The sequence below is a fragment of the Neoarius graeffei genome, chromosome 26 (assembly GCF_027579695.1).
Source record: "Neoarius graeffei isolate fNeoGra1 chromosome 26, fNeoGra1.pri, whole genome shotgun sequence".
In the NCBI taxonomy this organism is placed as follows: Eukaryota; Metazoa; Chordata; class Actinopteri; order Siluriformes; family Ariidae; genus Neoarius; species Neoarius graeffei.
Window position 1 is genome coordinate 24,722,812 of NC_083594.1, and position 26,618 is coordinate 24,749,429.

Below are 26,618 nucleotides of genomic sequence, written 5' to 3' on the forward strand. Positions count from 1 at the left end.
GCTTGAATAATTAAAACCATAGGTACAATCAGGCATAATTAGATGACCAAACCAAAAAAAATCGTCGATTCTTCCAAAAGTATCCAAAATTAAAATGCTCCACCGTCCAAGAAAGGAAAATTAAATAAAGTTTTAAAAATATAACCTCAAATCAGCATGCGCACACACACACACACACACACACATATAGCTGCAATGAAAAATAAGAAAAAAAAGCTGGAATAGTAGTGTTCATGCAGCCATATCGGCACTTACAAATTTAACAAAAAAAAAAAAAACAGGAAAACGCAGGTCACCAAAACAACTCAAACTGGACTTAAGATATTTAGCAACCGGCTAACAAACTGCGTTCCTATGTTTATCTTCTGTTACAAGTCACAGACAACAAACAACTAATTTCTAATTTCACAGTACAACTTTTCTTTCCTTGCATACTTAGAAAAGACGTTTATGAGATCACTAAAGCCTAGGTCACAACCGGACATACGATTTTTTGGCCGTGCGATTTTTGGCGTTTCCCAAATCGCTGCATTTTTTTTGTTCGTGGAGAAAGACGCACGTTGGCCGTAAGTTTGTCTTGCAACCTGAAAAAAACTTAAGCACCCGTAGAGTTTGTTTGACATAACAAAGAACCTCTGCGGCCGGTCTGCGGCCAGTCTACGGCTCAAAAATCAGCACGTCACATGCGTGCCCTCCGTGCGTTTCACGCACGCCCTCCGTGCGTTTCTTGCGTTTTTTGCACGTAGACGGCCGTAGGAGCACATACAGCCGGTTGTGACCGAGGCATAATATAAGCGCACTTATTGTATTATATTATCTACCTTTAGCTCCCCTAACTATGCTAAGTGCTAATGACTAATACACTACAGTTCCAATACCAAGTTTTATTTCATGTAACAAATTTGCGTTAAAAATTCGCGTTAACGGATATGAAACCGATTTTACATACTGCTCAAGATTTGTAGGCAGAAATTAACTGCCGACTTAAATAAAACAACAGGCAAAAATCCCCAACACTCCCACTAAACTAAAACCCTGAGCTAATAATTAACACTAAAGAGAAACCAATTATTACCACGCAGTGCCTCATACCATTAAACAATGCCTTCACATCAACAACCAACATATCTAAAAAGACAAAGAAAATAAAATAACACACAAAAAAAAATATATAAAACAATACGTGTTTAGCATTCAGCATCCCTGATGGATATAATAGTACAGTATTTTCTGTTTCTTCATGTGCAGCCATAAAAGACCTTGGTGTGATCATTGACTATAGTCTTTCATTTGAAACTCATATCAATAACATTACCCGGATAGCTTTCTTTCATCTCAGAAATATTGCCAAGATAAAAAATGTCACTACATGATGCAGAAAAACTAGTTCATGCTTTTGTTACCTCTAGGTTGGATTATTGTAATGCCTTTCTCTCTGGATATTCCAATAAGTGCATAAACAAGCTCCAGTTAGTTCAAAATGCAGCAGCAAGAGTCCTTACTAGAACTAGAAGATATGACCACATCAACCCTGTATTAGCCACACTGCATTGGCTCCCAATCAAATTTTGTATTGATTTACAAAATACTACTATTGACCTTTAAAGCACTGAATGGTCTTGCACCATAGGACCTGAGCGAACTTCTGGTCCTTTATGACCCGCCACGCCTACTTGGATCAAAAGGTGTAGGCTCTCTGCTGGTACCTCATAGTGAAGGCTACATCAGGGGTCAGAGCCTTTTCTTACAAAGCCCCACAATTACGGAATAGCCTTCCAAGTAGTGTTCCGGACTCGGACACAGTCTTTAGTCAAGCCTTTTGTTAATACTTTTTATTTGGTAAAAGAGTAGATCTGGAGGGTCCTCAGGCATAGTGTTTTGGTAAACTGGGATGTATGGAAACCCCCACTCAGGTTTGTTGATGGTGTAGTGGTTGTCTGTGTTACCTTCTGGCTTTCCCCTTTTAGTTATGCTGTCATAGTTAGTTTTGCCGGAGTCCCTGTTTGCACTCGGTGCAAAATGTATCCTGTTCTTACTCATTAGGTGACATCGGGCATACCTAACAGCCTGTGTCACCGCCCACCATCTGTCTCTCTGAGTTACATGTCGATCCTGAGACACCAGCAAGATGTTGACCTCTTCTGCTCCTAGGATCTGCCTGATCCATCCTGATGCCCTGCATCTGGCTGGAGTCTCATAACATCACTCCTGTGGAGGACGGCCCCATATGGACAGATGAAAGTCGCACTTGGAAGATGGTTCTAGACACTTACAGTAATACATTTATGTCTGAGGACTAAAGTTGACTTGCTAACTTTGGGACTGTGGTTGTCATGAACAGATTTGCACTCAAGTTTCCATCAATGAACAGTTTATAACTTCAACAAAACAGGCTTCATGTTAAAACTATAATGATTTTCCTGATTTCACAGTTATACTCTGTGACTCTATAGGACACAGTTATAAAAGTGAGTTATTTATAATCACGATATTTATCACCCAAATGAGGATAGGTTCCCTTTTGAGTCTGGTTCCTCTCAAGTTTTTCCTTGCCACCATCGCCACAGTCCTGCCCATTGGGGATAAATTAAAGACAAAATTAGCTCATGTTTAAAGCCTTTAATTGTCTGTAAAGCTGCTTTGTGACAACGTCTGTTGTTAAAAGTCCTATACAAATAAACTTGACAAAGATATGGCTGTGGAAAGAGAGGGTCAGGGGCATCACTAGGAATTAAGCTTTACTGGGGCACTGCCCTGACACACATACAAAATGCCCCCCTGCCCCCTCCCCGCACAATGCACCTTAACATTCCTGCCCCCAACCTATGCAAAGTGGATAATTCTCATGCTCTCGTGGATGAAGTTATGCAAGGAATAGGTCGACGAGACGGAAAACACATCCCAGTCCCCAAAAAATTATTGTTGGCATTTGGGCTTTTAATACATGCTGATGCTAAACGTGTCACCTCAACTCTCACGATTCACGAACTTAGCTGGTTAGTTATGACTGACTAGCACATAGCCTACAACCCTAATCTTACCTCTCTCACCCTCCTCCTCATCTGTCACTGTTTCCCTGCCCCTGTCTCTGCTTCGTGAGAAGAATTGTCTGATATCCATCTGGAAAAGTAATTTAATATCGTTTAATTTGATGTAGTTTAATGGGTTTGTTAGAATATTGTTTGCTTAGTTTTGTTGCAAAAACTTCACGCTACCTTAACTCATCCAGAGCCCGTTCTCTGACTCATCCAAAGAGTAGACTCATCTCTCCAGTAGGCTAAATGGACTCATGGCATGCTGCACGCACGCTATGTTTACAGTGAGAATCTCCCAGACCAATCAGAAAATTAGTTAGAAAGAAGAGGCGATAGAAGTTTGAAACACACTCTGTCCTACAACTTACAGTAGATAAATGATCTGCCAAAGAAACTAGTTTGTTACGAAAATCTTTCAACATTTTCTTACTGGGGCACAGCTGATTTTTACTGGGGCATGTGCCCCAGTAAAAAAAAAGGCCTAGTGACGCCCCTGGAGAGGGTGCCTGTCCCCAATAGAGAATGTGTGGTAAATTTTGAAATGAAAACTATAACAATGATGACCCTGTACTTTTACACACCTTAAGACCTCTTTGCAAGAAGAATGGCACAAAATAACGCATGAAACACTTTGAGTCTTCAGTACCTAAGTGTTGTGAGAAGGAATGACAACATTACAAATTGGTAAAGGCTTTACAGCCCCAACTTTTTTTAATGTGTTGCAAGAATCAAAATAGAAATGTTTATTTTGAAAAAAAAAATCATGAGGTAAATCATCAAATAATGTGCCGTTATATTGTTTTTAGCACAATACAGGCCAAAGATTATTTACAAATTGTTTTCAGTTTTAATTTCAACATACTATCCCAACTTTTTCTGATTTGGGGTTGTAAAAAGCTTTTCTGTATATTACATCAAAGTTGGTGTGAACCCAGAAAGTTTTATTTGTGATCTGGACAAATAACTGCTGTCCAGAATTAAGAGAAAAAGAAAGATATCATGAAAGAAATATCTAAGCAAATGGTGGGGAACCTGCGACCCTGTAGAACAGGATAAGCGGCTATAGATGATGGATGGATGGATGGTGGGGAACAGATAAGCATGTATGTAATACCGAAGGAAAATTAATAATATGAAAATGTCTGTCACCAAAGCTAAGGGGAAAGCACAACTTTTGAGTCATCCACCATCTTTTTCAAAGAAAAACACAGGGAGTAAAATTAGCATATTAAATGTGATACAGCAACCAGATTTAGTCTGGCTAATAGGAAATGAATTTTACTACAAGGGCAAACATGTGGTTGAAATCCTTTGAAGATCTAATCAAGAAATAAAACACCTGAAACAACTGGAGTGTAAATGGGTTCACTGAATCTTTGAACAAGCCTACATGTTTTGTACGAACTATTACCATACAAAATAAATTACATCACTCAAATTCATATCAGACACTCAGAAGAAAAGTCAGTTTATGCTAACCTTATGTTCTTGATTCACTAATTGCAGTATGTATATAATGTTGCAAAATGGCTGTAGTATTCTCTGCTCACTGCACCCAAAATGCTACAAGCATTCATTAATGAAAAATGTGAAATTAGCACATCCTATTAAGCACAATGTAATTTGCATAATGTTGATTGAGGTTTATTTGCTTTCTGATCTTGTTAGCATGTCATAGCAAGAGAAATGTTGAATGAATGAATGAATGAATTTTTTATTTTTGAACATATATAAAAAATGTATGTAACTATTTGTACATACAAAAGAAAGAAAATGAGAAATTAACAAAAAATAAATAAAATAACATAAAGAGCTAAGACATTACAAAACACCGCACATTGTTCGAAAAAGGAGTGGGAAGAAGTACAATACTTTTTTAATTTCCCACCCCTTTTTAACTACCCCGAAATCCAAACTACATTAATACACCTATAAAAATATATACCATATATACACACTTCATGAATATCTATATAATTACAAAAATAAATATATACTACATACCATATATATACACACTTCATAAATATCTATTAATATATAATTACAAAAAAAAAAAAAATATATATATATATATATATATATATACACACACACTATATACCATATATACACTTCATAAATATCTATATAAATATATAATTACAAAAATAAATATCTACTACATACCTATCCCTGTAAATATGAATATATAAACTATCCCCATAAATTGTGGGTGGTAGAAATGGGCAACTGGACTTGCTTGAAGATTCTTGAAAATGTTTCACCTCTCGTCCAAAAGGCTTCCTCAGTTCTGTCTGACTAATAGGGAGTATCAGATATTTATCCTCTCCTGGATCAGAATCAGAATTCTAATGAACAGCTCATCTAAGGTGTCATTGAGGCACCATGTTGGTGTGGGTTACTGGAGGCTGGGTGTGAATGGCGAGTCATTAGGGTGATCAAAGGATTGTCCGTTAGGGTGATCAATGGCAATCTGACTCTCTCTGTCCTCCTGTGAGTCACTGAAAACAGCTGGGTCCTGGCGTACACCCAGCCGTCTGGGAAGAGTGTCCAATACCGCCTTGTAGATGGTTGACAAATGATGTCTTAGACCCCCACCTCTGTTCAGTGATGGCTGTTCCAGGTTGACAAAAATGGCTTCTTTAACTCCTCGCTCATACCAACGATCCTCTCTGGCTAAAATGTGTACATTACAATCCTGAAATGAGTGTCCTTTGTTGTTAAGATGAATGTAGACAGCCGAGTCCTGGCCTGAGGAGCTGGCTCTCCTGTGTTGGGCCAAGCGCCTGTATAGCGGTTGTTTGGTCTCACCAATATACGAATCCGTGCAATTCTCACTGCACTGAATTGCATACACTATGTTGTCCTGTTTGTGTCTGGGTATTCTGTCCTTAGGGTGGACCAGTTTCTGCTTCAGGGTGTTACTGGGTCTGAAATGTACCGGAATGTTGTGTTTGTAGAAGATCCTCCTGAGTTTCTCAGATAGACCAGAAATGTAGGGAATGACAATGTTCTTGCGTTTGTTCCTGTTATCATCCTTGTCAGTTATGTTCCTTTTTATGCTCTTTAGGAAAGCCCAGTTGGGATAACCGCAATTCTGAAGTGCTTTCTTGATATGATTCTGCTCCTTCTCTTTTCCCTCTAATGTTGTAGGAATGTTCTGAGCCCTGTGTTGCAAGGTCCTAATGACCCCCAATTTATGTTCCAGTGGGTGGTGAGAGTCACCACAATAATGTGGTGTATATATCCCCATAAATAAATATATACCATATACCAAGTTAGTTCTAATATAACAATCAACCCTATTCTATTTATAGATTTATCCCTCATCATCCTCTGTTAACATACTTCCTCTTCTATACACTTGTTTAAAAATATTTTTTGTACCTTTTTTTAAACAGATTTATATTTGCACTTTGTTTTATTTCTGTCTCCAGTCTGTTCCATAAAGTCACCCCACAACTCGATGCGCACATGTTTTTCATATTTGTTTGAACCTTTGGTTTTTTAAAATTTAGGTCTCCCCTTAGATTATATCCCCCCTCTCTCTCACTAAACATTCCTTGTATATTTTTTGGCAATATATTATTTCTTGCTTTGTACATTATTTGTGCTGTTCTGAATTTGGCCAGATCCATAAATTTCAACATGTGTGATTTTATGAATAGTGAGTTTGTGTGATCTCTATATCCTGTTTTGTTTATTGTCCTTATTGCTCTTTTCTGTATTGTACATATCGGCTGCAGAGTGGTTTTGTAGGTGTTTCCCCAGACTTCGACACAGTAAGTCAGATATGGCAAAAATAACGTGTAATATAGAGTATGCAAAGATTTGCAATCAAGAATATGTTTTGTTTTCCAAAGAATTGCCGAGCACTTTGCCAGTTTTGCTGGTATATATCCTACATGAGGTTTCCAGCAGACTTTATGATCCAAAATCACACCAAGAAATTTAATTTCCTGTACCATTTCTATCTTAGTATTGTCTATTATCAATTCTACATTACAATCTATTTTGTGTCTCCCAAACAACATGATCTTTGTTTTGCTTAGATTTAATGATAATTTATTTTTTGTCAAACCATAGTTTTAGTTTATTTATTTCAGTTGTGATTGTTTCCAAAGTCTGCTGCAAATTCTCACTGGAACAAAAAATATTGGTGTCGTCTGCAAACAAAAATTTCAGTACTTGCGAAATTCTACATATGTCATTGATATATAATATGAATAATTTCGGACCTAATATTGACCCCTGTGGTACCCCGCATGTAATGTTCATGAAATCAGATTTATGGTCACCTATCTGCACAAACTGTTGCCTGTTTCTTAGATAGCTCGACAGCCAGCTCCACCCAACTCCCCTAACACCACACTTTTCTAGTTTACTTAATAATATACTATGATCAATGGTATCGAATGCTTTTTTTAGGTCCACAAATACTCCAATTGCTATTTTTTTTATTGTCTATACAGTTTGTGATTTCCTCCATTAATTCCGTTAGTGCCATCGATGTTGATCTGTCCGTTCTGAAGCCATATTGACTGTCTGTAAGGAGGTTGTGTTTTTCAATGAATTTGTCCAGTCTATCTGAAAAAAGTTTTTCTAGTATTTTGGAGAATAGGGGGAGTAAAGAAACAGGCCTGTAGTTTGTGAAATGGTGTCTATCTCCAGTTTTAAACAATGGTATCACTTTTGCAATTTTCATTTTGTCTGGAAATGTACCTGATTGAAAAGATAAATTGCAGATGTGGGTGAGTGGTTTCACAATTCCCTCAATAACTGTCTTTACTGTTAACATGTCTATATCATTCCAGTCTGCAGAGGTTTTGTTTTTACATTTTCTTACAATTTGCATAATTTCTTCATCATCAGTTGCAGTTAGAAAAATTGTACTTGGATTTCTGTCCCCCATATCTTCCATGTCCCCACATTGTGTTGTCTCGGGTTCCTTTATTTTTGCCGCTAAATCTGGTCCCACATTTACAAAGAATTGGTTAAAACCATTCACCACATCCTCCATATTATTTATGGTCTTATCATTTTCAGTGTAGTACTCCGGGTAATTTGTAGTTTTGGATCCATTTCTCACAATACCATTTAGTACAGTCCATATACCTTTAATATTGTTTTTATTCATCTCCACTAATTTATTATAATAGTCTTTCTTACATATCCTCATAATATTAATTAATTAATTTTTATATTTTTCCTCTGCCTCTATAGTTCGATACTTTAAGAATTGTCTGTATAATATATTTTTCTTTTTGCAGGCATTTTGTAGCCCCTTGGTGACCCACGGACTATTTGTATATTTATGTATATTACTGTATTTCTTTATAGGACAATTTTTATTATATAGTTCATTGAATATTATTAAAAATTCCTCATATGCTTTATCAACATCTTTTTCTTTATAAACTACATTCCAGTCCTGTATCATTAAGTCATTTTTTAGTGCAATCATGGTTTCTTCAGTTTTCACTCTTATATATTTATAATCTTTAGTATCCTTTTTCTTGCTATAATTACAGTAATATACATTAAAAATAGGTAGGTGGTCACTGACGTCTGTTAATAGTAGTCCACTCTCTATATTATTTTCCAGGATATTAGTAAATATATTATCTATTAAAGTGGTGCTGTGAGAAGTGATCCTGCTTGGTCTAGTAATAGTTGGATACAGTCCCATACTGAACATTGAGTTAATGAACTCTTCTGTCATTTTATGTTTCTTATAATTTAAGAGGTCGATCTTAAAATCACCACAGATGTACATGACCTTCTGTGTTGATTTTATAAACATACTTTCCATCCAATCTATAAAAACTTCTATGCTTGATCCAGGAGATCTGTATATGCAGCTCACCGTTATATTTTTCATTTTTTCACAACATATTTCTACTGTAATACACTCCATCCAATCATCAACAGCTACCGTCATTTTATTATTAATTTTATATTCCAAACTATTATCAACATATATTGCCACTCCCCCTCCTCTTTTGTTCTTTCTGTTGACATAATTAAGTTCATACCCGTTTAGCTCAAAATCTACTCCCATCTCATCATTGATCCAAGTTTCTGATATGGCTATTATATTGAATGGAGTAATGAACTGACTGAGATATTCCTTCATTTTATGGAAATTGGCATACAGACTTCTGGTATTGAAATGAATAATTGATATCTTATTTCCTTCTCTGATCGTTGCATTGTATTGATTTTCAGTGTAATACTGGCAGCTGATATTGATGTTGCTAAAAAGATTATTTTCCAGATCAATATTATTTTCCATATCTTGTGTTTTATGCTCAGTATAAAGGAAAGTGTTCAGTTCTTGTGTCCAGTGTCCAGTCCTTGTGTCATGATTGTAAGTTGCTTTGATCGGCTCCCTCAGAATTTATCCAGTTCCCCAATATCTCGGATGACCAGGATCTTGGCCTCTTCTGGAGATCCCTTCAGCTTTATGAATATCTTGCAGTTTTGTGTCCAAGTGTTCTGGATTTTCCCCTGTTTCCTCAGGAGTCTCGCCTTTCTTGCAATGTCTGCATTTTTTTTTGGTGAAGTGCTCATTTAAAAAAAACGTCTGAGCCTTTCAATTTCCTCCCTTGCTTTAACAGTTGCATTTTATGCTTTCTGTTGGCAAATCTTATTATTACAGCCGGTTTGTCGGTGTTGCTTCTCCGTGGGAGAGGGTGACATGCTTCGATGTTTGTACTTTTTACCTCTATCCCTTTGGAGTACAGGAATGCTAACACCTGTTGCTCCACAGAGTTAGCATCCTCCTCGTTCTGCTCCTCTCCATCTCCTCTCGCCACTGCTCCAGCATATGACTGGGGTTTAATCTGCAGTCCGGTCACAATGATGTTATTTATCCGGGTGTATTGCTCCAGATCCTCCACTCGGTTCTCGAGAAAGGCGATCCTGTTTGCCTTCTCCGTGTTCTGCAGCCGCAGAACTTTGACCTCTTCCACCAGGTCCAGGATGGTCTTCTGCTGCATCCTGACAGCAGAGATTTCCTCACCCAGAAAGTCGAGGGATTTTTTGATGTCATCAATCTCCTCGACCGTAGGAGCTCTCTTCAGGGGCATTGCGTTGTTTGTTGTTACGCAGCCCGCAGGTAGCTCTCGGCCCACTCCCGCGCAACCTCTCGGCCCGCTCTCACGCAGCCTCACTCTCGCGCAACCTCTCGGCCCGCTCTCATGCAGTCTCACTCTCTCGCAACCTCTCGGCCCCATTTTCCATTTATTCATTTATAAAAATCGTCTGAGTAAATGGAACACACCTTTCTTGGATTTAGGTTTAATACAAAGCACATTTGGCAGAAGGAGGGAAAACACTTCTGAGAAAAAGTGCATTCTTGGAAGCCAAAGATCAAGATTGATTAATGGTGAAGCAGTTTACATGCAGTGAGTGTGAGGGAAGGATAAAAAAGGATAGTGGACAGAAAGAGAATAATGCACTCGTACCTCAAACCTTCACCACATTCTCTTTTATTGATCTGTAAGGTCTGAAGCCCAACTCTCAGCAGGGTTAAATTTTCTTCCATGTGATTTTACTCATGATTTTGGCATTTTTGTAATTCCTAATTGGCATTTCCATAGCATGCTCCATCAGTGTGTAGTTTCTTTCAAATCTCTATCTTCTACAGACAATGTCAGGGGTGGCTCGTATCAATGGGCTAGCAGGGCCAAGCCTCCCCTCATCTTTTAAAAATAAAAGAAAAATCAATAGAGGCTTTGCACCATCACATGACCCCATAGCAACGGTAACTATGCTGCCATGCCAAGGGGCACGCTTGTAGTGCTTCATTGAGCTGAGTTAGTTGTCATTGATTGGTATGGGAAGGTTTTGCTGCATTTTTGGATGTGAAAATAATTTTGAATGAAACAAATACTTCAGATTTTTTAAATTTACCAAAAGTAATTCATCATCAGGGGAAAAAACTAGAGACATTTCTAAATGTAGAAGGGAAAATTGGGGGGGAGGGTGGACGCGACATTCAGCAGGACTCTATGTCTAACAGAGGCTCCAAAACCCCTATGATATGCTTACTTCATTTCCACGAAGGTAAAGAATTCCAAATAATAATAATAATAATAATCATCATCATTTCACAACTGGAACAAGGTGCTCATTCTTGTACAGTGAAGTGAACATGAGCAACACAGCAGCTCAGCATCACCTAAGCTTCACCGAGACTTAGTGCATTTACATTTGGTGATCCTTCAGAGCGCATTGTGCTCTGGGACCTAGTCATTATGAGAAACACCTGATGCTGATTTGAGCACAATCAGCATGCGCACATAAGGACACTGTTTTCACAGAGACTTTGCAAGTATTCTGTCAGGTATGTGGCAGTAGATGGATCTAAGTGCAGGAAAAGTGTTTATTAGCAGGTGTGATATTTACAAAAACAAAACACAAGCGTAGAAACAAATGTGACTGTGATAATGATAATACTTCACAAAGCCTCAGTGTCCTTATATGCACATGTTGATTGCTCTCAAATCAGAAAAGAGTCCTGCTGAATGTTTTTCCCCCATTTTTTCTTTTCGTTTAGAAATCTCTCTAGTTTTTTCCCCTGATGAATTACTTTTAGTAAATTAATAAATCTGATGTCTTTGTTTCGTTCAGAACAATTTGCACATCTAAAAATGGAACAAACCTTCCCATACCAATCAATAACAACTAACTCAGCTGAATAAAGCAGTACAAGCATGCCCCCCATTATGGCGGCATAGTTACTGTAGCTATGAGGTCACGTGTTGGTGCAAAGCCTCTATATAAGGTTTCAATTTGGGCATCCTTACACACACACACACACACACATTTTATATATGAGTGTGTGTGCATGCAAAAGTCTTAGGAACCCAATTTTTTTTTTTTATACAAACTTTGTTATAGATTTCTATTTTATGACTTTTACATTATTGAGTCAGTACAAAAGCATTTTAGAGGTCCAAACGTTCATTTTCCCAGAACAAAATTAAATGTTACAGAAAAAAATGTTTGGATCTGAGCAGCATTGTGTTGCCTTTAAGGCATACATTTGAATTTGAATGTGCTTTTATTTTGAATGTGTTTATCTTGCTTAGGACATTACAAGTTCACAGTTCACTTCCTGTTAGTAGTTTAAGGAAACCCAAGTGAATCTGCACATCTGTGTTTGTGTTAATTGCATGTAATCCACACTGTTTATACCACAGAGGCAATGTTGTAAGTAAATAATTTCATAGTTGGACAAATTTTACTCTCTAAATTCAAAATAGAGCAATTGAACTATTTTTGAGGAAAATACTTTTAACTCTGGAAAAATTGCTCAGTCGTTTTTCCTGTGTATGCATTACAGCACATGCATATCAACTAATATGCTTCATATGCATATAAGAAATATTTACACTTACTTAAGGTGATCGTTGGCTGGATCGAGTCGAAGTTAAAAAAAAAAAAAAGGCACCGCTCATCATCAGTGTCGCAGTTCTCAAAATTGAATTGAATCACAGTCCTGAAATTGAATCGCTGTCCTGAATCATCCAAAGTGCATAAAATCTGCATGCCATCTTGCAACAAGTTCTACCTCCAAATAGCCTAAACTATGGCTGACAGATTTTATCCTGTTTATGGTGGGCGTTCCCACCACGAAAGAGAAACCAATCAAACCTGAAAGAGTGAAAGTGATTATCATGCTGTTACCATGTGAATAGTTTTTTATGAATGCATAAGTGGGCGCTCAGCACTCCGACTCCAGTGTGACTGAGTAAGGCGACAAGTTTTATGTTTCATCTAATTTAGATAATTTAAAATATACAACCCCGATTCCAAAAAAGTTGGGACAAAGTACAAATTGTAAATAAAAATGGAATGCAATAATTTACAAATCTCAAAAACTGATATTGTATTCACAATAGAACATAGACAACATATCAAATGTCGAAAGTGAGACATTTTGAAATTTCATGCCAAATATTGGCTCATTTGAAATTTCATGACAGCAACACACTTCAAAAAAGTTGGGACAGGGGCAATAAGAGGCCGGAAAAGTTAAAGGTACAAAAAAGGAACAGCTGGAGGACCAAATTGCAACTCATTAGGTCAATTGGCAATAAGTCACTAACATGACTGGGTATAAAAAGAGCCTCTTGGAGTGGCAGCGGCTCTCAGAAGTAAAGATGGGAAGAGGATCACCAATCCCCCTAATTCTGCACCGACAAAAAGTGGAGCAATATCAGAAAGGAGTTCGACAGTGTAAAATTGCAAAGAGTTTGAACATATCATCATCTACAGTGCATAATATCATCAAAAGATTCAGAGAATCTGGAAGAATCTCTGTGCGTAAGGGTCAAGGCCGGAAAACCATACTGGGTGCCCGTGATCTTTGGGCCCTTAGACGGCACTGCATCACATACAGGCATGCTTCTGTATTGGAAATCACAAAATGGGCTCAGGAATATTTCCAGAGAACATTATCTGTGAACACAATTCACCATGCCATCCGCCGTTGCCAGCTAAAACTCTATAGTTCAAAGAAGAAGCCGTATCTAAACATGATCCAGAAGCGCAGACGTCTTCTCTGGGCCAAGGCTCATTTAAAATGGACTGTGGCAAAGTGGAAAACTGTTCTGTGGTCAGATGAATCAAAATTTGAAGTTCTTTATGGAAATCAGGGGCGCCGTGTCATTCGGACTAAAGAGGAGAAGGACAACCCAAGTTGTTATCAGCGCTCAGTTCAGAAGCCTGCATCTCTGATGGTATGGGGTTGCATTAGTGCGTGTGGCATGGGCAGCTTACACATCTGGAAAGATACCATCAATGCTGAAAGGTATATCCAGGTTCTAGAGCAACATATGCTCCCATCCAGACGACGTCTCTTTCAGGGAAGACCTTGCATTTTCCAACATGACAATGCCAAGCCACATACTGCATCAATTACAGCATCATGGCTGCATAGAAGAAGGGTCCGGGTACTGAACTGGCCAGCCTGCAGTCCAGATCTTTCACCCATAGAAAACATTTGGCGCATCATAAAACGGAAGATACAACAAAAAAGACCTAAGACAGTTGAGCAACTAGAATCCTACATTAGACAAGAATGGGTTAACATTCCTATCCCTAAACTTGAGCAACTTGTCTCCTCAGTCCCCAGACGTTTACAGACTGTTGTAAAGAGAAAAGGGGATGTCTCACAGTGTACAAATTGTACGGAAGATACAACAAAAAAGACCTAAGACAGTTGAGCAACTGGAATCCTACATTAGACAAGAATGGGTTAACATTCCTATCCCTAAAATTGAGCAACTTGTCTCCTCAGTCCCCAGACGTTTACAGACTGTTGTAAAGAGAAAAGGGGATGTCTCACAGTGGTAAACATGGCCTTGTCCCAACTTTTTTGAGATGTGTTGTTGTCATGAAATTTAAAATTACCTAATTTTTCTCTTTAAATGATACATTTTCTCAGTTTAAACATTTGATATGTCATCTACGTTCTATTCTGAATAAAATATGGAATTTTGAAACTTCCACATCATTGCATTCCATTTTTATTTACAATTTGTACTTTGTTCCAACTTTTTTGGAATCGGGGTTGTATATAATATTTGGCAGTGGGCACATAGAAAAATGTAAAGTTTAGAGTAGGCATCACCAAATGGCGGACCTCGGTCCGGATCCGGACCCAGTGATGGTTCTGTCCGGACCCATGACCAATGGTAAATTCACGAGATTAAGTAATTTTCATGGAGCATTATTTTGGATGGTCGTGGCTATTGACCGCGGGCGCTGCTACTCCAGTTAATACGACAATAGCTTCACTCAGTTGAGCCAATAAAATCGTTAGTTTACCCAGCGCACCACAGCAGAGCAACAAGCAGAGAGGAAGAGAGTTAAGTTCAGAGACAACCGACCGAGAAAACATGGCTTGCTCCAAAAGGCGGCGGAAAGTAGACAAGGAAAATCGTTGTTTTAAAGATGAATGGACGGAGAAATACATGTTCATTCTTCCGGCGAGCAGTTCAAAACCAGTGTGCCTCATAAGATCCAAAAATGTGGCATTAATTAAAAGCGGCAACGTGAAGCGCCACTACGAAACGAAGCACAGCTCTTTTGAGCAAAGTTACCCCCTGAAGTCCGAGCTGAGGGCACGCAAAATAACTGAACTGCAAGCACAGTATGACAGGTCTACCCGACTCATCACACATACATTTACAGCCCAGCAACGTGCAAACGAATGTTCCTTAAAAGTAGCGTGGATTTTGGGGCAACATAAAAAAACATTGTGATGGGACAGTTGTGAAGGAGTACTTAAACGCCGTTGCTGAGACATTGATCTGCAAGGAAATGCTACATTAAGAGAGCATTTTGAGACAACTGACCCTGCTACTTTCTGGTTACAGACTGTTTCTGAGAGTGTGTTCCCTGGTCTAACCAAAGGAGCACTGCACACCTTGACTATGTTTGGATCGCCTTACAGCTGTGAGTCAGCTTTTTCCACTATGAACATTGTCAAAACCAAGTACCGTTCTAGGCTCAACAATGAACACCTACATATCTGCATGAGAATGGCACTAACTCCATTCCAACCAGTGGTGTAGTCTACTTTTTTGCAGTGGGTATACTCAGTGCTTGCCATGCAACGCCCCCCCGGGAAAAAATTTATACTCACACACACGTGTGTTGTGGCTATACTGTTATACTTGTACTCATCCATCTTGTAACTGTCCGATAACCTGAAAGCAACACCTCATGAGCACCATCACTGCCTAATGCATAGTAATATGCATCTTGAAACTGGTTTTGTGTACAGATCTACTGTATGCAAAACAAATGTGGTTTAAATGTACAAAATTTATAAAATTTTGATTCACCGTTCAACTTAAGATAAGTGGGCTTTTCCATCATTGTTTTTTTATTTTTCATGTATCAAGAAAATTTGACATATTGACATGTAAATTAAACACATCACACAATAATATATTTTTAACATATTAAATGCATTTCTTATTTCTTATCTATTCAGCACATCAGCTTAAATGAACAAGAAAACATCCTAGATGTGCTAAAACAAATGTTTGCTTCAGAGAAGAAAAAATTAATTTAATTAACAAATACGCAATGCCCTTCAGTGTGTTAGCCCACAAGCCCTGCAAAAAAAGGTCTACAGGACTTTCCAGGTGTTTTTATATTCTGGCATTTGAGGTCTGCATTGCCTCCTTGGTTGTGTTGCAGAGTGATGGCTGAGGACACTTCTGAAAACACTGAAATAGTGTCGTTTGTTTTCGTTTCATGATTTCGCAAGCTTGATTGAATGCTAGATAATGCCGCGTGGTCTGTCATGACTGAATAAGCACTGTTGCTTAGCAACAAGTCAAAGGCAGACCCCTTCGCATGTTTGTAAACAAACCGACCGTTGCTAGGATGCGTGCGCAGCCTGGACTCAGAAACAATGGCGCTGCCCATAGACCGGCATTATGAGCTGTCAGATTATGCCAAACAATTGTCGTTACAAGATCGAGAATGCTACATAAATAAGTTAACTCTAACAAGTGGACATCGCCTACCGGATCCGCATTTAATTAAAGAGTGGACGGACGATGTTAGTAAGTTCCCTGGTATACAATGGCCAGATATATACTCGTACCTTATTGACAAGACTTCAGTGTACACCCACGAAAAACTTCGTGCCTACATCATCCAACATATCCACAATGATAGTGTAAAGAGTGCAGCTAAGAGAAATCAGAGCTGCGTAAAAAGCGAGAGGCAGAGAGCAGAAATGAAACTGAACGGGGCAGGAGCTAGGTTAGAGCAGTCAACGCAAGCTGGCATTTAGAGTAAGGGCACACAATTTTACCTTTCCATCCTTGCTTTAAAATTGTGATTTTCGACAGACACAAATAATGATGGCACAAAATCTGGACTGCTTGAGTCAAGCGAGACCTCTCCTATAAACACAATTGCATGCAAAGCTAAGTTAACATGCTAACAATATTCATTACATTGTGTAACTATGACCCAGCTAATCAGACAAACGTTACCAAAGTATTTTGCTACATCAATAAACGAAGACTAGAAAGAATAAAAAAGAAAGATTTAATAAATAGCCTGATCTTACCTGTGATGAAGTGGGCGCTGCAAACCCGCACATTTTTGATGGTGCTTTCATCCCAGTCTACACGTTTGATGGCTTGTAGCCATAGACGTCGGTGATTTTTTCGGAATGGGTGAGATCCTGCTGGAATTCTGAACATTTTAACCCCATCACTGCTACGATTCTGACACCCGACAACACAACAACTAGGCATTTCTTCCAAATCTTTCTTCTCGTCTCTACCGTCGCTGAGTCTTTTTTGGGTCCAGGCTGCGCGCGCAATTTCCTCTTACGTATGAATGACGTTTACTGCGAAGGCTGGCTTGACTGACATACGTAGCAACAGTTGCTAAGGGGGGCGGAGCTCCCGGAAGGGTCAATTCTCTGCTCTTGGATCAACTCGCAACGCCTTGAGTGCTGAGTCGGGCTCTGTCAGCGTCTAATAAATGAAGCCCATAGGATTTGAATTGAATAGGCGCTTGTAGCGCTAAAGCGCGTTTGGTGGACACAGGCATTTAGGAATGGAACTGCGGAACATTCATCTGACAATGTTGACGTTGGTTTGGCCAGTTCAAATAACGAATATATTTTTCGGTAGGCGCATGCGCATACGCAAATCACTGAGCTCTTCAGTGAGTATACGGAAATCGCTGAGCTTTTCCAGTGGGCATATGGCGTATACCTGCGTATCACGTAGACTACACCACTGATTCCAACCAAGATTTAAATTACTGGCAGGTCAGCCACATGCCCATTTTTCTCATTAAGAAAAGTAAAATAAGAATTAAAAGAGAAAAGTTCAAAGAAAAATGTTCTGTTTGCATTTCCCCCCCAAAAAGCCACTTGTTTTCTGAAAATGTGGACTTTTTTTTTTCTTGAAAAGTAGGCCCTCATTTTTTAGGCTGGGACCTCCTTATTTTAAGAACAAAGAAGAGAAAATGTGAAGTCGATGCTCTGTTTGCACTTTTTAATGTTTTCTGAGTTGACTTTTTTACTTGAAGTGTAGGCCTTCAATTCTTCAGGTTGGGACCTCTTTAATTTAAGAGAAAAAAGGAGTTATTCCACTCTGCACTTTTTTATTTATTTTATTCTGAGGTTTCTGTTTTCTTTAATCTGAAATAAAGGCCTTGAATTTCTTTTCCTGGGACTACTTTTATTTATGGTAAAAGAGATAGTTGTGCACTCAGTTCATTTCCTGCATTGGAAATTAACAAATATTGTTGAAACCATATGAAAATGTGGACATAGGGGAAGGCTATAAGACACAAGCTGGACTTCGGGTCGGACCTTCTACTTGGACAAAATTTAATAACTGGACCTCAGTGACTTTTAATTGAATACCCCTGGTTTAGAGTTTCTCTCAATATGTTTATCATGCTTGTATGATTAAAAACTCGAAGATATTTATCTAACATGATCTATTCATTCTAAACCTGCCGAGCTTCGCCGGCAAATCTCTCGACCCCAGAGGGTTAAAGACCACAGATCAAGGACATTAAAAGACTTTCTTCAGACCAGTCTGAGAAGTTGTCTTACTTCTTGCTAAAGACTGATGTGCAGAGGCCCACTTAGTTCATGGGGAGGTTGGTTGGTGACCTCACAGAAACCAGGCATGGAATGTTTTGCCTTTAAGGCATATATTTGAATTTGAATGTGCTTTTATTTTGAAAGACTTTTATCTTGAATGTATTTATCTTGCTTAGGAAGTTGCAGGTTCACAGTTCACTTCCTGTGAGTAGTTTGCAGGAGCCAACTGAATCTGCACACCTGTGTTTGTGTTAATTGCATGTAATCCACACTGTAAATGCCACAGAGGCAATGTCGTAAGTAAATAATTTCATAGCTGGATGCACAAATTAATGTTAAACATTATTTACATGAAAAAGCATTTGATGTGTTCATATTAAAAACATTTCATTTATATCCATTTACATTGAGGAAAAGCACATGTTGCAGAGTAAAATGGTGATTTTTGTATTCTGTCTTGTTACAGTTTTCACTCTGTCCCTGTAAGATGGTGTAAAAGAGCCACAGTAAACAGCAACTAAAGCTCACCATGACTCAAGTCATCATTTGCAAGGAAGAGTTTAGCTAGTTGTCCTCACTACAGTGCATGAACTGCAGCTATACAACATAGTGAAAAGTTGGTGTTGTACATTGTGGTAAGATGGAAGCAAAACAAAGTGACAAGATTTCAGTGGCTAGTAGAAGTAGTTCACGGTCACCTGCATCATCAACTGGTTCATTGATATGTGCACGTGCTAAAGCAGAGGCAGCTAAAGTATGCCTTGCATTTGCTGAACAAGAAGCTAAAGCTAAAATAGATAGAGCTGCTAAGGAAGCTGAGCTCCAGAAATTAAAGGCTGATAGAGAAGCTATATATCAGCTGGAAAAAGCAAAGAGGGATGCTGAGCTAAAAGCGCTCGCTATACGCTGAGAGGCAGTGGCGGCAGAAGCTGAAACGGCTGTGTGGGAAGCAGCAGATGCTATGGAAAATGGTTCGCTATTGGATGAAGCAGGCCCATCAGAGGAAGATAAAATGGAGCAGATGAGTGATTACATTACTTCTCACTTTGACTCACGCTCACATAAAATCCATCCTTCTACTGACTCCCCAGCTCAAGCGGCCATTAAAGCTCACCTGTCAATAAGTCAGCCTGCAGCAAATGAGACCTTATTTAGCCCTCGCGATCCTTTCCATCCAGGATGTTGAACTCCTGTTTTTCCGAATGAACAATCACCTGCTAATAATACTAGCCACCCTGCATTAACCAATGACACCTTTGACTATGTGTATGTCCTGCCAGCAATCAAAGTGGAAAATCAGGCTTCACATGGAGAATCCAACCAGCAGACAGATTAAAAAAATGTCACACACCAACTTGAACAAGTCTGCACAGCCCTTCTACCCCCACTGTATGCTGACAGCTACCCACAACTGAACACCTGGCGCAGTACTTGGCTCGGCACGACCTGGTGAGTTCAAGTTTATATCAGTTTGATGATGAGCCTGAACACTATTGTGCTTGGCAGTTATCATACAACAATGTCAGTCAAGGACTAGGCCTCACAGCTACTGAGGAATTGGACTTAATGACAAAATGGCTTGGTAGAGAATTCAGCAACCACGTCAAACGTATACTGTCAGTGCATATAACAAACCCAGTCACAGCACTCAAAAAGGCCTGGGAACGCCTCCAGGAATGTGATGCAGCACCTGAAATAATCGAAGTGTCTCTTTTCAACCGGCTTGACAATTTCCCAAGAGTTTCAGGAAAGGAATGCATGATGCTGTGGGAACTAGCAGACTTGCAAATGGAAGTAGTGTGCGCTAATGAGGATGGCTACCTCCCAGCTCTCTCCTATCTGGACACTGGACATGGCATTGAACCCATAGTTGCAAAACTACCCTATGGTTTTCAAGAAAAATGGATTTCGGCTGGTTCGAAACACAAGGAAGAAAATGGAGGACGATTTCCACCATTTGAATTTTTAAGCAGGTTCATATGCTACGAGGCACGGAAGAGAAATGACCCTAGCTTTGCTATTCCAAGTGCTAGCGGCTCACCTACAAAGTTTGAAAAAGCCCTCTTTAAAGGCACAAAGAACCCCATTTTGGTCCACAAGACAGATGTCGCCTCAACAGGCTCAAGCGCAAACGGTCTTGTAAAAGGTGACAGTGACCCAAACAAAAGCTATCCAATACATGGCAAGCCACAGCCCCTCAAATGGTGCAAAGCTTTTAGAGCCAAGAATCTGGAGAGAACGACCTTTCTCAAAGAAAGAGGAATCTGCTTTAAGTGTTGTGGCTCAACTATTCACCTTGCTAAGCACTGTCCACATGCAGTCCAGTGAACGGAGTGTGATAGCACCTATCATGATTCTGCCATGCATCCTGGCCCTGCACCTCAAGTTAAGGCTTCCTCAGCTTCACCACACAATGGTGGTGAGGGAGAAGAGTGCAACACCATCAAAGCAGTTGTTAACTCAAACTGCACTGAGGTTTGTGGCACAGGACAAGTTGGCCAGTCATGGTCCAAGATTTGCCTTGTGAAAGTACTGTATATCCCAAAGGTCAACCAGACAAAGCTATCAAGGCCTGTGTCATCCTGGATGACCAAAGCAACCGGTCACTAGCAAGGTCCAGCCTGTTTGAGCTATTTAACATCAAGTGCAAACCATATTCTTCATGTCTTCCATAATCTGAAGACATGTTTTGGCACAGTGGAAACATCTGGGTGCAGAGCTGAAGACTTTGTGGTCGAGTCACTCAATAGAAGGGCCACAATCCCTCTCTCACCACTCATTGAGTGCAATGATGTACTCTACAATCAGGCCGAAATCCCAACTTCAAATACAGTTCAGCATCATCCTCATCTTGTCTAGGTAGCTGAGCACCTACTGCTGAGATCCTCCTGTTGCTTGGCAGAGATATAATAAGAGTGCAGAAAGTTAGGGAATGAGTCAACAGGCCTCAAACCACCCCCTTTGCACAATGCCTGGACTTAGGATGGGTGCTAGTTGGAGAAGTCTGCATGGGGAGCGCACACAAGCCAACAGTCAACACTTTCAAAACAACTATACTTGACAGTGGCTGGCACTCACTTCTCCAACCCTGCACAAGCTTCTTGCACATCAAAGAAAAGATTCATTATGGCAGGGGGGCAAGAGACAGGATCTCAGAGACTAGTAAGGCTGCAGAAGAAATGTTGGGACAAACTGTTTTCAGTCACACTGAACATGACATCAAGCTGGCATCTTTGATCAAAGACAACATCTTTTTGAAACTGATGGACAAAGAAGTCTAAAGAAATGAGTCTAATAATTTGGTTGCCCCACTCCCATTTAGGCAACCAAGACAACGCTTGCCTAACAACTGAGAACAAGCAGTCAAATGCTTTGCATCACTCCAACATAGCCAAAATAAGAGACCAGAGATGCAACAACAATATGTGGCCTTCATAGGAAAAATATTGGAGACACATCATGCAGAGGTAGCACCATCACTAAGAGAAAACGAAGAATGCTGGTACCTGCCAACCTTTGGGGTGTTCCACCCACAAAAACCAGGCCAAGTCAGGGTGGTGTTTGACTCAAGTGCCAAACACTTCGGGGTTTCTCTCAATGATGTGCTCCTCACAGGCCCTGATCTCAACAATACACTTCTTGGAGTTCTGATGTGGTTACTAGGGTTGGGCGGTATTACGGTAAGAAGGTATCCCGAGGTATCCAAAAGTACCAACGGTATCGGTCTCATTACCGTCATTTTAAAAAAATATATAATATCTAAATAAATATGGAGTACATGAGGTCATAATATAAAATAATAAATTGAAGATCATCCCGAATAACTGTGTGATCGTATTTTCACTAATTCTATCAATTTCCTAAAGAAGTTTTCATCGCGTGCAGGGTTGTTTATGTCGTTACCATGGCAACCCTGCGTGACATTTTGGAGTCTGACAGAAAGCTTCGCAAGAGACTGAGAGCGGGGGTGTCATGGCTCAGATGGCTAAGGCACCGTACCATAAATCCGGGGACCCGGGTTCGATTCCGACCCGAGGTTATTTCCCGATCCCGTCTCTCTCTCTCCCCCGCTCATTTCCTGTCTCTCTATACTGTCCTATCTAAAAAAAAAAAAAGAGACTGAGACCGCGGTTGTGAACCCTGGTCTTGAGAGCCAAAAGAAACAAGTGGGTGAGACTATGGTTTCTTTGGTTGGTAAATGATAAAATTAAAAAAACTACAAGAAGACAGTCAATGTCAAGATAACGAGTTAGTGGCAAAAAAAAATACAACATCGGCAGTGTGGCAGTATTTTGGTTTCAAACCAAACGAAAAATCTAATATGTCCCCTAAGGCACACCATAGCCTGGGGTACTCCACTTCCACGAGATCTCTCCAATGAGTTGTGTTTTGAGCAGGTTACATGAGTAACAACAAGGTAAAATAATATAACGTATGACATTTGGGATGTGGGTAATAAATGTTTGAAATGTCATCATCTGAAGAAACGGAAGAAAACATCGTAGCGTAAACTGTTAGGTTTCTGGTGGGAATTAGCAATGCGCTTGCTATCTTTGTTGGGTGTGTTAAACCGTATGGATTTAAGTGGAATAATTGTAAGGAGTTATGTGATCAAGACAACGTTTTAAGCAAGGTAAGGCCATTTGATTATTAATTTCCCCGCCATGGCATGACGTGGGCCCATATGATTTTGCCTTGTGCAGCTATCACGCATTTGAATTAGGTTCGCCTCATTTGCGCTGAAGAATATGGTTTATCGCGCAGTCTAAACGGACTTGGGTGTTGGTTGATTCTTTTTCTTTTCTTTTTTTTATTTCCCATGCTTGAAAGGGCATGATCCTGCTCATCGTGTACTTTTTTTTGATGGAGTAGGTGAAATAGTGCTGCAAACGGCGTTTCAACGCAGACATGTGTAAACGACAGTTGAATGCTATTTTCAAGATGAAGGAAGAGTTGCGTGATGCTTTGAAATATCTCTTAATGCTAGTGTTGCCACACGTCCAGGTTTTTCCGGGATTGTCCCGGTTTTTTGTGGAAAATGGAAAATGTCCAGGAAAATGGAATAACCTTCCCGGGACACGTTTTGTCCCGGTTTTTTACTTCCTCACATTATCCCCATTGAAATAAACACAAATCATTAATGCTTCTCGCAGCCACTTAACATATTAATAGTTTTCACGTAAGCGGGCATATTGTAGGCAGCTACTTGTGCGGCCTCACCGAATGTTTGCGCACGCAGCCAGTCGCCGTTGCTAGGTGATCGTGGTCAATACAACGGCGGCCGCGCGAAATCAAAGATACTGGAATACCGTAATACCAAACAATAGGTGAGAGTTCCCTTGGTCGGTGCGCGAGTAGGCTGGCTGTCTACTTCCTATGTTCTGATTCTGATAAAGGCTGGTTCTAAAGCCTGGGCCAATTTCATCAATAAATGAATCATTAAATATATCAAAAAAGAATGCCTGAACACTGGCGTGAGAAATGAATAAATCAGTTGTCCCAATAACATAGCACCTCTCTCTTGTGATTAAAACAAAGGATTAGGGCTATTTGGTATGATACGGTAGTCTAACTTTTAAAGTTCAGTTCTCCAGAGAAAAGGCTAAAACAACAACGAAGCAGACTGAGAGAAATTATATTGACTATATTTGTATTATTTTGATTTGGAAACGGAATGGGAGGAGAGACTCTTCAGAGGGCTGTTAGCCTACTATTAAATATTTGTTTTAAAAAAAATTGGCGTCCAAATAAGATCATTCCTATATGAATTTATTTTTTGTAATAATATTTGTGGTAGTGCCCATTTAAGGGTTAAGAAGACAAAATGAATTTTAACTAAACGCCTAACTGCACCAGTTGAACTGTTTTATTTTTAAACGTGAACATTCACATAAGGCATCGTAGATGTGCGTGTCCGCAGCCCTCAACCCCCGCGCTCGTACGTGCGCGCAGGCGCGACCGCCGACCGATGCGTCCCGGTTTTTTACAACTCAGATGTGGCAACCCTACTTAATGCACAAAATTCGCTTTGCTGCTTAATCCATACCACAGTGCACACAATTCGCTATGCTGCTTTTAAATAGTACATTTGAGGCATAGGCGCACGTTACACAGTAGGCCGAAACAAAATATTATTTTTTTCTCGGTAATACCGTATACCCCGGGAAAACACAGAGACGGTTTAAAGGTATCAAAATTTGGATACCGCCCAACCCTAGTGGTTACTGAAGGAAAAGGATGCTATCCTGGCAGATATACAGCAGATGTTTCACTGCTTCTTGGTGTGACAGGACCACAGGAACTACCTGAGATTCCTGTGGTACAAGGACAATGATGTGACAAAAGAAATCATAGACTACAGGATGAAAGTTCATGTTTTTGGCAACAGCCTGTCTCCTGCCGTAGCTATCTATGTACTCAGAAGAGCTATTGGAGAGGGTGCATAGGAACATGGAACTGACAAAGACAACTTTGTGGAGTGCCACTTCTATGTGGATGATGGCCTTCATTCTGTGTCAACTGATGCTGATGCCATTGACTTGTTACGAAGAACACAGACTTCACTTGCTGAATCAAACCTCAGGCTCCACAAGTTTGCTTCCAATAGCCAAGCAGTCTTGGAAGCTTTCCCACCTGAAGACTGTGTGGCAGTCATGAATGATGTGGACTTGAGTGGAGAGGCTGCACCCACTCAACACCGTCTGGGTCTCCTGTGGGAAATAACAAGTGACACATTCACCTTCTCCATGGCAAATAACATCAAGCCATTTACTTGTTGTGGTGTCCTCTCCACAGTGAACAGTGTTTTCGACCCCTTGGGTTTTCTGGCTCCAGTCTCTATCCAAGGAAGAGCCCTCTTCCGGGAACTCACAGCTGAGCTGTCTGACTGGGACTCACCACTGCCTGAAGATAAGCTCAGTAAGTGGGTGGCCTGGTGAGACTCACTTCAGGACCTGAGACACCTTCATGTACCACGAACATACACAGCAGCTTCTCTAGCCAAGGCAGTGCATGTAGAGCGCTGTTTTTTTTCTGATTCATCTACCAAAGCCATCAGTGCTGTGGCATACCTGAAGGCTGTACAAGAAGATGGAGGAGCTCATGTTGGATTCGTCATGGGGGAAGTCAAAACTTGCACCTCAATCTGAACCAACTATTCCAAGGCTCAAACTTTGTGCAGCAGTCCTAGCTGTGGAAATGGCAGACCTAATTCATGATGAATTGGATTTGAAGCTAGATTCCACGAAGTTCTACACTGACAGTAAAATGGTTCTGGGCTACATCTATAATGAGTCCAGAGACTTCTACATTTACGTCTATAATAGAGTTCAGCGTGTTCGCCAAACCACAAGGTCTGAACAGTGGCACTGTATGCGCACAGTGGATAATCCTGCTGACCATGCATTGAGGTCTGTTCCTGCTTCACTCCTGGCACAGGCAACATGGTCTACAGGACCTGACTTCCTGTTCAACTCTCCCAACAAACCAGAACCAGTTCAGTCTTTCAACTTTATTCAAACCAGAGCTGGACGTGGATATCCGTCCACCAGTGAGGAGCTTGCAACAAAGCTTCAAGAGAAAGGCCTTAGCACAGAATGCTTTCAAAGGTTCTCCAGCTTCAACTCTCTTGTTCGAGCTATAGCACTCCTAATTCACATTGCGAGGTCCCACAATCTCTCTAACAGCACTGACCAGTGTAAAGGATGGTGTAAGTGTGATCTGCCTCACACTCCAGAAGAACCATCTCAAACGAAGGAAATCACCACAACTGTTCAGAAGGGAGCATTCCCAAAGGAATTTGAAGCTTTGACAACATACAAGCCAGTCCCCCTAAGCAGCAGTCTTCATCGCCTCAGTCCAACCTTGCAGAACAATTTCATCTGTCTTGGAGGCTGACTGAAATGTGCTAACCTGGATATTGGAGAGAAGAACCCAATAATCCTCCCAAAGGATGATCCTGTTTCCTT